This window comes from Gobius niger (genome assembly GCF_951799975.1).
Source record: "Gobius niger genome assembly, chromosome: 2".
NCBI classification, from domain to species: domain Eukaryota; kingdom Metazoa; phylum Chordata; class Actinopteri; order Gobiiformes; family Gobiidae; genus Gobius; species Gobius niger.
In genome coordinates, this window is record NC_136853.1 from 15,779,825 (window position 1) to 15,798,342 (window position 18,518).

The following is an 18,518-nucleotide window of genomic DNA, read 5'->3' on the forward strand; positions in this document are numbered from 1 at the left end:
AACAGCTAAAGTTTAACCCTTAATCAGAACAGTCTTTCTGACTATAGAAAACCTTGAATACAAAATAACACAACATTGTATCATTGTTTATCAATGCTGCACTGTTTGTCATTAGTCGCTCTATTTATTTGGTAAAAGCACGTGGTGTAGTTGAGTCCAGTGTTTTGTGTCTGTGGAAACGACCGACACCTGTTTGATGTGGGAATCTTCTGGAGCAGTGGCGTACAGGCTGAATGTGTGTTTTGGACATGACCGGACACGAGAGGACTTCAAGACACGAGGGAAGTCAGCTTTTGTCAGTGGGCTTCACCAGGAAACACATGGGGAATATCAGACTTCTTCTGGAGATTGGCCGAAGTGGATTCATGTGGTTTGAAATGATCAAAGATCAAATGGTGAGCTCCTGCTGCACGTCACCTTAAAACGCAGATAATCTGTTGTAGTCGTTTTGGTGTTATACGTGTACAGACGCAGAAAGTGCAGTGCCAAAGTTGAAGTGAATGTTGTTGTTGTTGTACTTTACATAGTACACACATAATACTTTATTTTTTCTTGTCAATGGCTTGGACAGTTGTCTTTGGTCCACAGCATTAGCGACATGTCAGGGCAGTGCTTCTCCATGACACGACAAGATGAAATCAGATTATTTATGAGGTGGAAAAGCTCATTGCATTTTACAAAACAAACACACATTTATTTTATTTGACTTATATTCGACTAAAACAGTGTTTAGCTATATTACTTTGACCAATAAATGAGCCTGCCCAATGAAAGCTGGTGAAATGCCTGGTTTATGGAGATGGAACGTTCCGTCATCAGTTCTGCAAGAAATCTGTGGTGTGGACAGAGATACTTTGCTATACGGTTGTAGAAAAGTCTGCGTTTGTGGAGATATCAGGATGCATGTGGACGGGCCTCTGCATGTCAATACAGCAAATGCATCTACATTTCCGCAATGAGTAAAATTAGGTTAAGCACTCGCAAAAACCCTGTCTGCTCCTAAAACCAGCCAAACCCTTGTGTTTTTGCATCTCTGTCTGCTCCACGTGATCATTTTCTGTGACTAGACCCATTGTTTTCAGAATCAATATACACTGGGAAAGTGACAGGCCAACCTTTACAAATGGTCAGTGTTTTTCAGATGGCTGCATTCCTCTTTTAAACATCCTGACAAACAGACAATCAATGAGAGACGCAGGAGGTGAACGTACGCAATGAGAGCAGCCACGGGCCGCTGTGTGTTTGAAGACAACTAGCAAACCAGAACGCCATGAAAAACAAGATCTTTTCACAATCTGCACCCAAGCAATTATAGCACTTTTATTTGTAAGTCTGGGAGATAAAGAATGTAATTGTTGTTGGAAATCTTAAAACGTGATTAAAGACAATTTTGATATATTGGTGCGCAAATCGTTTTAGTTTTTAGCTATGTAAATGACTGGCTGTAAAGAGGGCTGGATTATTTGGGAAAGTTATGTAGAATGTGTTTTCTGTAACTGTATTTTTGTTTGTTATTTATAGAACTGCAGCCCTACTGGTTCAAATATGTATTAGTACACAGCATATATGTCTACATTTTCTTTATTAACTAAAAGAAAATCCGCTCGATCTGCTGTGTAGTACGTGTATTTGAAACCATCAGTTTTTGGTATTTTTGTTACACCACAAAACCACAACAGCACAAGAAGGTTTCTTAAAGCAGGAGTGCAAACCACTCTGTCACTCTTTACTTCACACTGGGCATTCACAGTTAAAATATGTAATAACTATAGATTGTTTATCTAGTTATCATTATTTGATAGTGAAACTTCATGTTTGAATGGACAAACGGTGAAAAGTGGCCTCTTCAGTGTTAACATTTTGTTGATGTTTATCAATAATAAATTGTAGATTCTCTTACATCTATGTGATGTAGAGTGAAGTCTGAGTTCAGAGTCAAGGGAAAAACTAATCAGCTCATTCCAATTAATGGTGATGAGTCAGAGCCACTGACTGAAGACTTCTGCTTCACATCTTTGTCAGGCCTGGCTCCAGTGGCTCACTCTCTTAGTCTAAATGTGTCCCATAGGAACAAGACAATCCCTCCTTGGTCACACACACAGCTTCCCACTAATTACCATTACTGATATTGGGATGGCAAGAAACTGAAGAAAACCATTCAGTATGTTATACATTTTATCATATAGTCTTATACATAAAATAATATATGCAACAGCAACATTGAAATGTGCTTAAAAAGAAAGAAAAGAATAACAGGTTATTGGGGTTGAGCGAAAAAAAAATGAAAACATTTCTGGGGGATCTGAATTTGGTTTCAGTTGCAAAGCAACGTAAAAAAGTGTGTTATCTTAAGTTCGGAAGCAGGATCTTGCCTCATGTACAGTCCAGTCCGTAAATATTGGGACATCGACTCAATTTGTAGGTTTTTGGCTCTATAAACCACCACAATCAATGTCAAATGAAACAACACTACATCCAAATTGGATGAACAGTGTAGGAATCACAACCGTTTTTATGTGAGCTTCCCACTTTTTAAGGGACCAAAAGTGGCTGCTCAGCTACTCCATAGCGTGGTGTTTGCTCTTCCTTCACTATCCCATTTATAAGGAACAGATGAGACGTCCAGAGTTCCTTTCAAGTATGATATTTGCATTTTGGATATTGTCGCTATTATTTTCAATATGAGATCCAAAGAGCTATCACTATGAGTGAAGCAAGCCATCATTAGGCTGAAAAATCAAAACAAACCCATTAGAGAGATAGCAAACATATTAGGTGTGGCGTGAAAGAACACACCCGTGAGCTAAAAAACACCAAAAGTCCTGGAGGATCAAGGATGACAAATGTCGTGGATGAACGAAGAATTCTTTCCCTGATGAAGAAAATCCCTTCACAACAATAGGTCAGATCAAATACACTGTCCAGGAGGTGGTGTATGTGTGTCAAAGCCAACAATCAAGAGAGGACTTCACAAGAGAGAATACAGACGATTAACCACAAGGTGGTAACACTTGTGAGCCTCAGGCTGATTAGAGTTTGCCAAAAAACATCTAAAAAAGCCTTTCCAGTTCTGGAACAACATCCTAGGACAGATGAGACAAAGATCAACTTGTACCAGAGTGATGGGAAGAGAAATGTATGGAGAAATAAAGAATGCGCTCATGATTCAAAACACCCCACCTCATCAGTGAAACATGGTGGTGCAGCATCATGGTATGGGCCTGTTTGGGCCAATGGAACTGGCTCCCTTGTATACTTCAGGCTGTAATTGACTGCAAAGAATTTGTAACCAAATATTAAAAAGGAAAAAGTTTGAGTCATAATTGTTACTTTGTCCCATTATTTTTGGTCCCTCATAAAGTGGGAGGCACAAACTCTTGTAGTTCCAACATTGATGTAAATAGCCTCAAATGAAAGCTGAAAGTCAGTGCAGTTTAAACACATCTTTGTTGTTTCAGTCCACTGTGGTGGTTTATAGAGCCAAAAACATAAGAATTGAGTCAATGTTCCAATATTTATGGACCTGACTATACGCCCTTTCCAGTCTCCATCCTATAAATACCCCCCAGTCCTTCTCCTCAATCGCTCCTGAACATTCCCATTTACATGCAACGATGAAGATCCTACAAAGGAGACAACAATGAAGACCCTACGAAGGAGACGATGATCCCCTAAAAAGGAGACAACGATGAAGCCCCTACAAAGGAGACAACTATGAAGATCCTACAAAGGAGACAACGATGAAGTCCCTACGAAGGAGACAACAGCGAAGCCTCTACAAAGGAGACAACAATGATGCCTCTACAAAGGAGACAACAATGATGCCTCTACAAAGGAGACAACAATGATGCCTCTACAAAGGAGACAACAATGATGCCTCTACAAAGGAGACAACAATGATGCCTCTACAAAGGAGACAACAATGATGCCTCTACAAAGGAGACAACAATGATGCCTCTACAAAGGAGACAACGATGAAGCCCCACGAACGAGACGACGATGATCTCCTAAAAACGAGACAACGATGAAGCCCCTTGGAGACACCAATGAAGCCCCAAAGCAGCATCATAACATGATTCGCCTTCTTCATCTTGCTTGTTCAATAAAGCTTTTACTTTAATTTGAGGGTGTGGTACTTGTGAGTGAATGCAGCTTTAATATTTCTCACCATTTCACCCACTTTCTAACTACTTAATTTCTTTTGCTCTATATCTTGATAGGGCTTTTGAGCCAATCCGAGTTAATGTTGCCAGTGCTTTAACGTTTGGGCTGGATTCCCTGTTCTTCCTGGTCATCCCTACCTTGTCGAAGCACAGATGGCACGTTTTGTGTGGCGCAGAGGAGCTCCGAGCTGAGTCTCTGGACATGTGTCAAGTCTGCCCTGTGTGAAAGCCACTATTAGTGGTAGAGTGGCTAATCGCCTACGATCACAGACGGTGACACTGTCTCTCAGTTTGGTGCCACTTGTGTGTCGAGAAGGGCATCCGTGGACTTGGACTGCTCATGATGAGATGATAAAGGAAAAAAAAAGCATGGACAGGAAATCAAAGCATTGAAACCCACAGCGTTTTGATATTTCTGGTACTTTAACAAGTGTCTGGTGCACTTCAGGGTAAACAGCATCTACCACAGGGAAAGGGAAGTGTGGATACAGTGGCTACGTAGAAAGAACTTATGAATCTTATGTAGAGTTTAGTAGAGGTCACCTATTGACCAAAATAAAAAGGCAAAAAGCGATTTTTTTCCGCTTTCAATTCAATTCAATTCAATTCAATTCAATTCAATTCAATTCAATTCAATTCAATTCAATTCAATTCAATTCAATTCAACTTCATTAGCAAAGAGCTCAGTCGGAGCTTTAAAATGACAACTTCCTAAGCCTCAGGGGAACTAAGAAATATCATGATGAAAATTGGTCACACGGATGCTCTGATTGTGTCATCATCACCAACTAAATTTATTGCAGACACAAAGTCCAGTTGAAAAACAAACAAACAAAACAACACACAAAATAAATGCATACAGCATTTTATGTTGCCGACTTTTGCTTATAATTTTGGAACCACATGAAATAGAGAAATCCGTTTTCTTTGTTTTGGAATCTGCTTATTTTTATCTTTCAAAAGAGCTGCCTGTGAAGTACATACTAAACATGAATGCCCTAAATCAGCCCTCTGCCAGTAATAAAGCACCCCCTGCTGTCACAGTTCAACGCTGACACATTCTACAGTTTAGAAGCATCATACACAGGATAATAGACGAGACATTTGGAAAAATATGGCAAAAATATCGACCTCGAGTCAGCAGTTCAATCCCAGGACAGATTGTTTAAACCAGGGGTAGACAACTTGGTGTCATGGAGGGCCGATTTTCTACATTGCCAAAACACCAAGGGCCGAAACTCACAATTGTAGCCCAAAGTAAACCACCTTTTCTTTACAAATATATGTTTTGCACACAATATATGACCTAATGGGGTGTTTTGCTGGGAAATGTGAAAGTATTTTCCATATTTTAAAGTCCTTTTCACGTATTTGGTCTTTGATTTATGATAAATGTTTCTTCAAAATTCTCTTGGGGGCCAAAGGTTTTATGCTGGAGGGCCGAATTTGGCCCCCGGGCCTGACGTTGCCTACCCCTGGTTTAAACTGTAGCCGGGCAAGACACTTCATCTGCCTTACCCATGCTTAACGCGGTGTATGAGAGATTGGGGGCAGTCAGTGAAGTGAATGAATAATGCATGAATTTGAAACCTTTATTGTCTGGAAGGTAGATGATTTGAACTATTGTTATATTATGTGGATTTAAAGTTTCTTTTAATTGTAGCGTTTTGTGAAGGGACAGTCCTGACCTCCTTCATCACTGCGTTCATAAAAACTGCACCGTTCTGAAGCATTCTGTAGCTCCGAGAAGACAGTTAACGGAGACAGATTGATGCATGACTATGAATGGGTGATACACAAGTTTCACCGTGTGCAAACAGAGGCATAATAAATAAAGATGGAGGAGGAGGAACACGAACTAAGACAGAATATGAAAGGTCCCAGCAGCTGTATTATATCGGACCAATCATTCGGTTTGTGAAAAACTGAAACTGATTGTAATAAAACTGGAGACGTCATTGTTATTTCCTCATGGTTTTAGTTGCAGCTACAGTCATTGTAAAGGTGCATCCAGACACAGAGACATTGATCTGTTTATAAAGATCAAATTTTATCGCTGTGATTTGTATCAGATCTATGAGGAAATAAAATCTTCCAACAGAATGAGTATTTCATTGATCATTAGGTATAATCCTTATGTTTGTATTATTTCAGTGTCCCACCTGGTCATACTTGGAGGTCTTCAGGTTGTGGCAGATCAGCTGTTGGGTCAAAGGATTTCCTTCCCACCATGCAGCATGGAGTGTGGCACTCTATGGGGGGAAAAAAAAGAGAGGAAAGAATCTGTGATATATTATCTTCTTCAATGCAAAGGATTTCACACTACGTTACCCATGCAGGCCACACATTGTTCCTTCTTATAAGTCTTACATAAGAGAAAGATGAAAGTGTCTGGTTAGTGGAGATCCCTTCCATCGCTCTGCGCGCAAGAGTGGGCCGCTGAGCTGTTCTTAAGCATAATGTCGGCAGCACAAAACCCACAGCTGAAAACTGTCTCCTTCTATTTGGATTTAGCGCGAGAGAAAAAGCGGTAAATCAGGAGAATTGTTGGGGGGGGGAAAAATAAATGGAGGCCCAAGCGCAGAAGCAACCACTCAAAGGGCAACTGGCATATATGAAGAAGAGGAAGTGTCCCAGGAGTGTTGGTGTGTACATTTTACAGCAATTACGCAAAACTGGGACTGTAAGCTATGACTTTCCCTCATCCCACGGAACAGACACGCCCCTTTACCGTGATAGCCCCCGCCCACTAATGGAAAGAATCACAAGTTTGACAAAGTAATCAGATTCAGAGTCAAATATTTTAGCTTTCACAAATGAGGGCTTTTCTACTGCCAATAAAATCCTATTAAGTCTCATTGACACTTTCTTTTTCATGAACAAATGATCCGCTCCTTCACAGACTCAAGGGTTGAGTCTGAACAATTCTACTGTCAGACACTTCTCCTCGCCGCTTGGTCAGTCTCGGACAGACCTTTCCTTTGCGCGCTTTGCAAACCATTTCAAAACCATTACACATTTACAACAAGGTTTCCCTCTATGCTTGTCATTCCCGATTCCTATTCAGAAGTTGGCACGCCGTCGGCACTGCAGGTTCTCATGCATTACATAATTACGGCGGGCTCAAAGTAGGCCAGCGCCTTCCTCCAATCAGAGGCCTTACGAGAACATTGACTGGTCATTGCATACTGTACTTCAACGGCCCTGTAATGCTCTCACACCGCAGACTGTCATTCCCTGCATCCATGTGGTAATAATACCCGGATAATGTGATTGGGAAGATCCCCCACATTTATTCAGCGGTATGAAAATGTGCTGCCTGTTGGAGAGAACTGTAAGTGAAGTTAAAGTGCCTATGACATGTGTTCGAGATTTGTTGCATTGAAGATTTCACAAAATCACAAAGCCATCACTTATTTAGGGTAATATAAATGTGATGAAAACCTGCTAATTTCCGTCTTCTCTTAGTCTCTTCAATCTAATTCCACTGTTTGTCAGACAGACTGCAATGAAATGATGGAGACACAAACTAATACAAATGAATCCGCTGGTGGAAGTTCTAAATTCATTAACTACACTTTCCGCCATATATTGCCATTATTGTTCAGGCAACCCATCACAGTCCACCCATGTCCCGGTGCACAGAGACAGACAAGGGACAAGAGAGCAGACAGGGATAGAAGAGGGGGGCTGGTCTGGCTGCTCTTTTTTGTGTAACTCTGTCACCACAGCCCATCACTGCAGAATACAGTGCGTGAAGAGGGCCACACCTAACTGTTGTCTCGCAGCAGCCACATCTATCAGACTCCTTTGACTGTTAATTACACAGACAAGAGGCATCACTTCAGGACAAGTGACACCAGCCAGCAGCACAGGCAGAGCGAGTGGGCGGACGGACGCATAATTGAATGATTAACAAGGAGTGATAAAGAAGAAGGAACGGATCAGAGGATTTATGGACATACAGTAGGTTCAACTTTCAACTTTGAAAAGTTCAGACAGGCATAGGGCCTTTCTTATTAATTAACAAGCTCAATCCCCTGATGCATTCATTTGACATGACACCAACATGGCAGAGCATTATATATCATCTAATATATATATCATATAATCATTAATGATGATTGATTAGATGTATTGGTAACAGACAACATTGGAGGAATTTTGATATCTTGTTGGAATTAATGAGGGCATGATGTTGACCTGCTACTTTATACTACTCTCAAATGCAACCGTCAAAAAATCAGAGATGGGACTTTTCTTTGAAATATTTGCAATGAAGATCCTGATGTCAATTGCTCCAACCTCAAGCCATCACAGTAAAGGGTCCAATCTAAAGTCTCTCATGGGAAACATCCTGTTATATATTTCTTTATTATATTGTCATACAGGCACAGATTAAGATTAAGGTTCTGAGACTGAATAAAAGAGTTGGGATAAGTGACCGATAAGTGTCTCTAAATGAAAAAATAAAGGCTTGGTCCCCCCTGCCCTATTGAGGTGTAGTACTACTTCTCGTAAACTTCCCTTGGCTGTGACAAATAAAAACCACAAATGAGAGTAACCTTTTATTTGTGTGTTTTTTTTTATGGGCCAGAGAATGATTTCTCCAGCATTTCCTCACACCTCGGCTGAATCACGCTCTCACAGTTCTGCATAACACTGGCTGACATTGTGTAAACAGTGGGCGACGGTGCAAAAGCAAGGGACCCACAAGCCAATTCAACACGCAAACCCTGAGCGAGCACAAGTTAAAAGATGAATCTTTTAGTTTAGTTTTTTTTTTTTTCTTTTTGCAGATGAATAATATGGTATTGAATTAACTTGGCTTTGAAAGTGACAGTTCTGGTCGAGAGCTCGAACAACTCACCGACTGTGGGCATGCTAAGAGAAGACTTCACCGCTAATGACTAATTCAAGCTGGCAATTTTCTTCCTTCACTTACAAAATAACCTCCACTTCAGAAGCCTCACAGTTCACATTTCCAAGATTTTTTTTTTTTTTTAAAGGTTCTATGCATAAGAAAGATTGTTATGTTTTCCAGACATGTACAAAGGGGAAAAAAAAGTTTGGTTAAAGCTAGACACATTTCGGTGAGCACACAAGGGAGCAGGTAAAGGTGTACTTTCACATCGCAAACAATTAGAGATGTCATCAACTGTTGGATCAGACCATTTTGAGCACCTAATAAGAGGTCAGTGTGAATATTCAGGGTGACCAAAACATGCCTGAATGTAACAAAAGACAAAAGATGTTTGATTGGATAAAAAAACACAATTTAAAGAATATGTCCGTATGCATCTGAACGGAACTGCAATGTCATTTCATTTGAAACTGGAAGCACAAAGGATAACACAAGTGGGGTTTTACACAAGTGGGGTTTTGTCCGAAAGAGTAACAGAAATGAACTATTTCCAGTGACGAAATCAAAATAATGGATGGAGCCAGGTTTGAATTGATTTTTTGTTGATATATTAGTAACAAAGATTTTTCTGGAGGGGATTTTGGACGTCTTTTTGATTACGCTCATCTGTGTGAGAAAAATAAATCTGTAAAAAGAATTAGATATTAAAAAAATCTCTCTGGAAAAACCTTCATAAGATTGTTAGGGCCCGAGCTTGACTGGCTTATGTTTCAAAACGCAGACTATAGCGCTGACTAGCAGTGTTCTTTGTGATCTTGCAGCTCCAGACTTCGTGCATTTAAGTGCGTTGGGTGGAAGTACGTTGGGTGGAAAAACACTTTTTCCTTCAACCAGACTCCGCATGAGAGAGAGGGTTGTGGGGGAGTGGGGGTTGAACATGTGCATTTGTTTTGTTTCACGTTTACGGCCACAGCGGAGCCAGCATAGGCTCCATCTCTTTCTCTCAAAACACAAACCTTAACAAAGCTCACGATGGGCTTAATAAAGTTTTTAGTTTGACCTGTGAGAGCCTGTAATGCTTAAGGAAGAAGACAAGGCAGCGTGATGTAAACAAGGAAACAAATGTCAGCAGTGCTGCTATCAGAGCAGTCGCCTCCTCTTGCGACTCCCTCTCACGAGTGGCGAAGGTGCATAGCGCATTGTAAACTCTGTCATTGGGAGAATCTCAATTCGCTAGAGGCCTGCACACCCCATGCACCAGGTACAAGATCTGACCCTTAAAGGAACAGGCCACCGCAAAAGTTAGCATTTAGCCTCTCCCAACAAAGGTACAGCTCCAAACTGGGGTGAAGTTACGTGAAACATTACACGATCCAAGTATAGTTACACAAAATTAAACATGCTGATTTTCTAAGCTGATAAAGAGGACCACTATATTGTGAGGCGCAATAACACCTGGAGCACTTCGAAGTCTGCGCAGTAATATCGTCACAGTACGAAAAATTATGGAAATTGGGAACTTACAATCGAAAATGGAATGGAGGCTTGAGTGCATTGTTACATCCCTATAAAATAGGTAATAATAGGAAAAACGCAGATGGTGCTGTGTGTGACCAACTCTGCCTCAGAACCGCAGGGAATTTAGTGCTTTGTTTTTGCAAAGCTTTTCCCAGGGCAGTATCTGGATGCCGTTTGACCATGAATAACATGATTATAATATAAGTGCTGCTTCTGCTTCTGGTTATTGTTATGTAGCACTCAACTCCATTAAGTAGTGCAGGAAAAGATGGTAAGATTATGCAAGAATCCACTTAATCGATGCAACTGGGCTTCTTTTGACATCATCCCATTCCCATCCTTACTTAGCCTGATAAACCACACCCACTTCTTTCAGCGCGAAAGAAGGTGGGTGTGGCCATACACGGGAAACAAGTTGCTGATTGGCGGCTAAGGTCACGACAGTCACAGAGAAATGACAATGCTACGTCACTCGCCGCACCAGTATGTTGTTAGTTCAAGCCGCAAACTGGACAAAGTATTTTGCACTTTTGGCAAACAAAAAATGTCTCCCATTTGTACATGTGAAGCCCAAATTTGTTCATTTTGTTAACAGGTGTTAAAGTCACAGTCCTTAACGCTCTCATTTGGCAAAATTCAAATTGAGCGCGATAGCGCCCCCTACAGGAATTACATGGTGAGTACAAATTTTTGTTCTACGAAAATGTAAATTATTTGGCACAAAATTCTATTTGGTCGTTCCGATCAGAAAAGTCAATCACACCCACGCCATATTTTTCACGGTGTTGCCGTAGCGATGACCAGAACATCCCATTTTATTCTGATGGAAAAAATAATTTAGCAAAATGTGCTTCTTCTTTCTCCTGGTGGAAAACCTGGTGCAGAAGATCTAGAGAAGTGAGGAACCAAAGGTTATCCAAAAATATGCTTCAGTTTGCAGATATTGTGATACAAATTGCCTTGTGAAAACATTTTTTTTTTCTGACAAAAATTTTGGCACATTAACGCATTCCAAAAATCCTAAAACTAAGACCCTAGGGAAAAAAACGCAAAAAACAAACAAACATAAAGGCAGTAGCAATACCGCTCCCCCTTGCTTTGGGCAGGGCGGTTGGCGAGGGCCGAAAATCTCCTCTTTGGGGCTATATATTTTTAAAATTCTCTTTAATGAGGGGTCAGGCTATTTTCATATTCCATATTCACATAGTTTAGATTTGTTAAAGTACTCCAGAAATGGATCCCATATCAAATGAAAATTGTCTACCTTCCCTTTTAGTTCAAATGGGATTTTTTCCAATTGAACGTGCTTCATTACATCATGTAGGAGGCTTTTTTTTTTATTCCAATTTAGTAATATCAGTCTTCTAGATAGAACTGAGACAAATTTGACAACCCTTTTCTGCTTGTTAAAGGGGCTAGATGCAAGTTGGCCATTTTATGCACACTACTGCCACCTCAGGTCATACATGCAACTGCACCTTCTATATTAAGCTCGTGCATGACGGCAATTTGGACCCAAAGTAACAACTTTTTGAGTGACAGTGCAGGATTTTACAGGCAGTTGTGGTGAACAGGTCTGGGCTCATTCTACACATTAGGACATGGCTGGAACATGTAGGGGGAGGAAAATACATCATTTTAACTTTTTAAACTCCGTATAGTCCCTTTAACAAGATAAGAAGGTAATAGGGGCACTCCAAAAAATGAAAACACAGGGTCAGGGTGTAGCTGTTTTCCATCAGACATCAAATTAAACATTTTAGTCCAATACATCCAATGTTTTGTTAGGACAGTTCCATAAAGTGAAAGCTAGTGAAGCCTGTTCCTGGCCGCACCGATCACAAGCTGTGCTCACCCCCATGAATATTTTTGAAAGCCGTACTTTAGAAAGATGTAGCCTGTGTAGAACTTAATTGAAACAGCCCATGATGAGCACAGATTGAAGATGAGTGGACGTTGTCTTGAGCCTAAGTCCAATGAGATGCAGTGATGTTTATTCCAATGTTCTGTTGCCGAGCTTCTTTTAGGTGATCAAGTGAAAGCATGAATTCCATATCTGACAGTTCATTAGATATTTTAGAAATGTAACCTCTTTTCAACGGATCTTTTAAAAGTAGTGTATTCATGTCTGAGCTGGGAGGCTGACAAGGAAAAGATGGGAACATATAAATAAAAAAATCTGCATTAGCAATTTGATATTTCTGACGCAGCTGATCAAAAGATGCAAACACATTTTCTCCGATCCCTACAATCCTAATATTCGAACTGCGGTTTCTATTTTTCAGATCCACGCATTTGTCAAGAACATTTGTGTATTTTTTGACAATGTTTCGTTTCATTTTTCCAGTATTGCACTTTTCCCAACTCCTGCTGTGTGTTTGACTCATCATGGCTGTCAGCGAGTGTCTCCATCCGTGCAGAAAGTTCGTCTCTGTGGCTTTCAATGTCGCCTTGAACCGTCTGTGGCAGCGCGGCTAAGGTTCCTCTGAATTCTCCGCGCATGGATTCAGCAACTTCAGTTCATTTCGGAATGCCTGTATCGTAATACCGCGATCTTCCGCCTGTACCCCAGTCGCTTGCATTTCATCCATCATGTTTCCTTGGCTGCTGCTATCCTCCGGTGTAACCATGGGTGTAGCTTTAGCGTTGGCCGGTTTTGGAGCTAGCTGACTAGCCTTGGCAGTAGCCGGAGTGGCCTGAATAGTTTTCTGCGTCAGCTTTCGAGTTTTGGTTGTCATTATCCCAGACCTATATCAACAGTTGGCCTTATCAGTATGTCTAGAAAGTTGTTGCCCGAACACGAACCTCCTCGAGTGGAAGCGGAAGTCCCGAGAAATATGTGTTCTTTTGGAAAACGTGGATTCAAATTGACAGAGAAAATGAGTTTTCAATTGAAGGGTATGAGTTTATAAGTATGAATAGAAGAAACAAGCATGGTGGGGGTGTAGCTATGTTTGTAGACTCTAATTATAGTTTCAAAGTGATTGAAAATAAGACTATGGTGGTGGATGATGTTCTTGAATGTCTTACTGTTGAAATTACAAGGGAAAAAGAGAAAAATATTATTGTAAGTTGTATTTATAGAGCTCCTAGCTCTGATATAGATGTCTTTTCTAATTGGATGGAGGAGCACTTTTCAAGCACAAATCAAAAAGTCATGTTTGTAGGGGGAGATCTTAACATCGATCTGTTAAATCCAAACAATCATAAAAAGACGGACGAATTTATTAATACTTTATTCAGTATAGGTTTGTTTCCTCTAATAACTAAACCGAGAAGAATTACATCCCACAGTGCCACTTTAATTGACAACGTTCTTTCTAATGAAATAGAAAATAATACTATCAGCGGTTTAATGATAAATGATATCAGTGATCACCTGCCGGTTTTTGTATTGTACAAAAATAATCACCAAAAAAATGAACCAGGAAACATGCATTGGTTCAGAAGGGTAAAAACAAAGAAAACTATTGATGCCCTTAAAAAGGAGCTATCAAAGCAGGAATGGAGTCATATATACAGAGAGAATGACACTAATAAAGCTTACGAGGAGTTTGCGCGAATATTTCAAAAAGTGTATGATAAAAACTGCCCAATGAGGAAATACTGTAAAAACAGGAAGTGTAAGGATAATCCATGGATGTCTAAGGGATTGCTAAATGCATGCAAGAAAAAAAATTCTCTTTACAAAAACTTTATAAAAAACAGAACAAAAGAAGCTGAGGATAAATATAAGAAATATAAAAATAAATTGATAAGTATTGTTAGAAAATGTAAACAAGAGTATTATAATAAGTTATTAGATAACAATAAGAATAATATTAAAGGCTTATGGAATATCTTAAATTGTATAATTAGAAACAAACCAAGAATGATTAATTATCCACAACATTTCAAAGATGAGGATAGAACTATAAATAATATGAATGAAGTAGTCGATACATTTAATAAATTCTTCGTCAATGTTGGACCGAACCTTGCTGCAAAAATTGCAAACGTTGAGAAGTACAACTGTGAACTGATAGACAGAAATCCTATGTCCCTGTTCCTAAATCCTGTGAAGGAAAATGAAATATTGGATATTGTTAGAGGGTGTAAAAATAAAACTTCAACAGATTACTATGATATGGATATGAAGACCTTAAAATCTGTCATTGAAAGTATCTCTAAGCCGTTAACACACATCTGTAACTTATCGTTACAAACTGGACAATTTCCTGACAGTATGAAAGTAGCAAAAGTGATTCCTCTGTTCAAAGCTGGAGATAAACATCTCTTTACAAACTACAGGCCTGTTTCCCTTTTACCGCAATTCTCAAAAATCTTAGAGGTTTTTAATTCTAGACTCGACAGCTTTATTGAAAGAAATAACTTGCTCTCTGAGAATCAGTTTGGTTTTAGGAATAATCATTCAACTTCGCACGCACTCTTTGATACAATTGATGAAATAACTAATGCTATAGATAACAAGAAATATGCAATAGGGTTATTTATTGACCTAAGTAAAGCGTTTGATACAATTAACTATGATATATTAATTGATAAACTAGAACATTATGGGATTAGGGGGGTAGCTCTACAGTGGGTCACCAGTTACTTGAAAAATAGAAAACAATGTGTGAAAATAGGTGAATACCAGTCGAGTTGTCGAGAAATTGTGTGTGGTTTACCTCAAGGTTCCATTCTGGGCCCAAAATTGTTTAACATGTACATAAACGAAATTTGTAAAACATCTCAAATTCTTAGATTTATCTTGTTTGCAGACGATACAAATATTTTTGCTTCAGGAGACAACTTAAAGCAACTGTGTCAGATTGTTAACTTGGAACTCAAGAGTGTCAATAAGTGGTTCAAACAAAACAAATTGTCACTAAATCTGAGTAAAAGCAAAATGATGATATTTGGCAACTGTGATTCTAATGCTCAGGAGGCAATTCAGATAGAGGGTGTTGTTATAGAGCGGGTGCACGAAATCAAATTTCTTGGAGTCATTATAGATGACAGAATCACTTGGAAATCACACATTAAATATATATCTACTAAAATATCAAGAAGCATTGCAGTAATAGCAAAAGCAAAGCACATTTTAAACGTCAAAGCTCTACATACCCTATACTCTTCACTGATTTTGCCCTATTTATACTATTGTACTGTGGTTTGGGGTAGTACCTATAAAAACACAGTTAAACCAATAGTATTGCTGCAAAAAAGAGCTGTCAGATTAATTCATAAAGTTGGGTTTTTAGACCACACAAATCCACTATTTTTCAAATCAAAGATCATGAAGTTCTGCGACATTGTTGAGTTCCAAACGGTACAGATGTTATACAAAGCAAGATATAAACTGTTACCAAACCAAATACAAAGAAGGTTCCAAGAACGTACTGGTCGTTATGAATTACGGGATGAATTAAACTTTAGGACTCAGAGTCATAGCTCCACTTTGAAAAGTTTCAGCCTGACAGTTAATGGTGTACAATTGTGGAATAAATTGGAGATGGAGATGAAACGATGTCCAAACCTCAACCTGTTCAAATACAAATACAAACAAAAGATTTTTGAAAAGTACAGAGAAGAAGAAACATGTTGACACTAGGGGGAGCAGTAGGATCAATTTGCTGCTCTGAACGGTTGTCATTCTATTGTTTATAATTGCAAATAGAGAAGTAGGGCAGGCGAGCTACAAATCTGCTGAGAGGCCCCTCCCAACGGGCTCATGAACCTCGTCTTTTAATGCACCTCACAGTACAGGAACATCTTCTTAAAAAAAAAAAAAAACAGATGTTAGGGCAGCTGGGTGGGGGTTTGTTGATGGGGAGCTAACGCCCTCTTCAACTAGCCCGCTCGACACCCTGGCTTTTTAACGCACTACACTATGCAGGGCTTAAATACTTACTACATATTACATAATTCATTGGTATTGATTGATGACATTGATAATCATTCGACTGACAATCGTTCACCGTTTGTAACTTGCTTTGTACCAAACATTGTATATGTAACGAGACTGTTGTTGTAGTTGTGCTGCTCTTCTCTTCTGCTAAATTCTGTTTATTACATGAACATTCCCTTAAAGTGCTTTGTAAGGGTGGTCCGCTTTGAAATGTAACATGTTCCTTGCTAAGGAGGCAAGTCCAATTATGATGTTGCTTAATGTATCATTGTATTATAATGTGTTAAATCACAGACGGGTACATTGTGTTCATGTGTGTGCATGCTGTGTTCCAAGGCTCTAGTACCTTGTAATATGTTCTTTGGTACTATTGTTGTGATATACACTTTTATTGTAATGATTTCGGGGTGGGCGTCTATAAGCTTTTGCTTCGGCCCACTCCTTTTGAGCAGAATTTTAACTGCTCAAATGAACAAATAAACTAAACTAAACTAAACTTTTTGGCATGTTTTCCGTGTGATTGTGCAGCTTGTTGCATCTGTTGCACTGCAGTGATCACCGGTCACTCTATCATCTGATGGGACTTCACATCTGTGGCCCTGACTGGACTCAAAACATCGGCCGTCTTTGTCAAAAGGGGTCCAGTTGCAGCGATTAAGTGGACTCTTGTATTTGCTGTCCTGAATGATTGATTGTTTCTGTTTTTGCAAGAATACGGTTTGTGTCAAAGGCTGACAAAGATAAATCACATAGTGCAGTCAAAATGGCAGACCATGACGTATACATTGAGTCCTTTCCAGTTCATTGTTTGAAGTTTAACAAGAAAACCAGTCAATTGGCTTAAGAGTGCACTTATAAATTTTTGTCGCTTAGTTTTCTCCTTATCCCCTTTTTGAAACATAGGCTGGATGTGATGAACACACAGATACAATCCTTATATATTCATGTGAAGGAGATTCATGTATAGGGGGCAGCTCATAGTGCATTTTAGCCAGCTGCTGTCTCTAGGAGGGTCTTCATTAATCAAATGTCACATTGGGAACATTTCTTCCACTTAACCGCAGGAGGGAAGTCACTGACAGCATCTGTCAATGGGCCCAGTACTAAGTCACAGGCGGAACAACGAAAAGCCATGTTTTCAAAATTAAGTGAGCAAGACGTTGACCCATGCTGAACAAAAACATTAAATTATATTACAGGTACAACAGGGTCAGAACTGTTATGATACAATTTCACCCATAACCTTATGTACTATATTTTGCAATTACTGACAGACTTAATTAAAGTAGTCAGGGCATTAACTCAGGTGATCTTCACACACTAACTCCAAGACACATTACGGCCGCTGCACAATATATTGTCACATTAAATGGTCTCAACTTATATACTGTAGTTCTTTTCTGCCTTCATTAGGCCCAAAGCGCTTTACAGCAAGGAACCAGTCACCCATTCACATGCTCATTCATACACCAGTGCATGCACACACTGGAGGCAAGGGTGAAGTGTCTTACCCAAACCCCATGACAGTGGGCACCTGCAGGAGCTGGGATTTGAACCCGCAACCATCTAATCATGAAACGACCAGATCTCGATAATCTACCAGGAACAGTCTCTTTCAAAAATATTTAAAAATAAATCTAAGCTAATCCCCAAAGGCAAAGAACAAGACGGGAAATACTGGGGCTCATAAGTTCGGGGTAGTGGAAATAACGTAGCCACCTCGTACAAGCCAATCAAAATTAAAATTTAACATACTGTAGACTAGAAGAGAAGAGGGCGAGTGCTCACTGGATCACCGTAGTAGGAGAGCAAATTTGCTAAAAGATAACAAACTTACAAATCACGTGCTCTTCAAACTTGTGGGGCAAAGCATACTTTAAACGAAAAGAGGATAAGCTGAGGCACTCTGAATTTGCAGAAATGTTGCTGCAAATTCAGAGTGCCTCAGCTTATCCTCTTTTCATTGAACATATAGTGTTTACTAAAATATTGCAGTAATGTTTGTATCCCAGGATTCAAGACAGTTACTATTTATTTGACATAATCTACAATCTTATGTAATATAATATCTAGTGTTTTT

At 39.5% G+C, this 18,518-nt stretch overlaps 1 protein-coding gene across 1 annotated transcript in view; it reads right to left on the reverse strand.

Annotated features, from left to right (window-relative positions):
• Nucleotides 1-18,518, reverse strand: part of rimbp2a (RIMS binding protein 2a) — a 59,276-nt gene that overhangs the window by 25,673 nt on the left and 15,085 nt on the right. The window contains exon 2 of the mRNA XM_079582651.1: nucleotides 6,326-6,415. The gene's annotated coding sequence lies outside the window, so the exon portion shown is untranslated. The remainder of the gene's footprint in view (nucleotides 1-6,325; nucleotides 6,416-18,518) is intronic.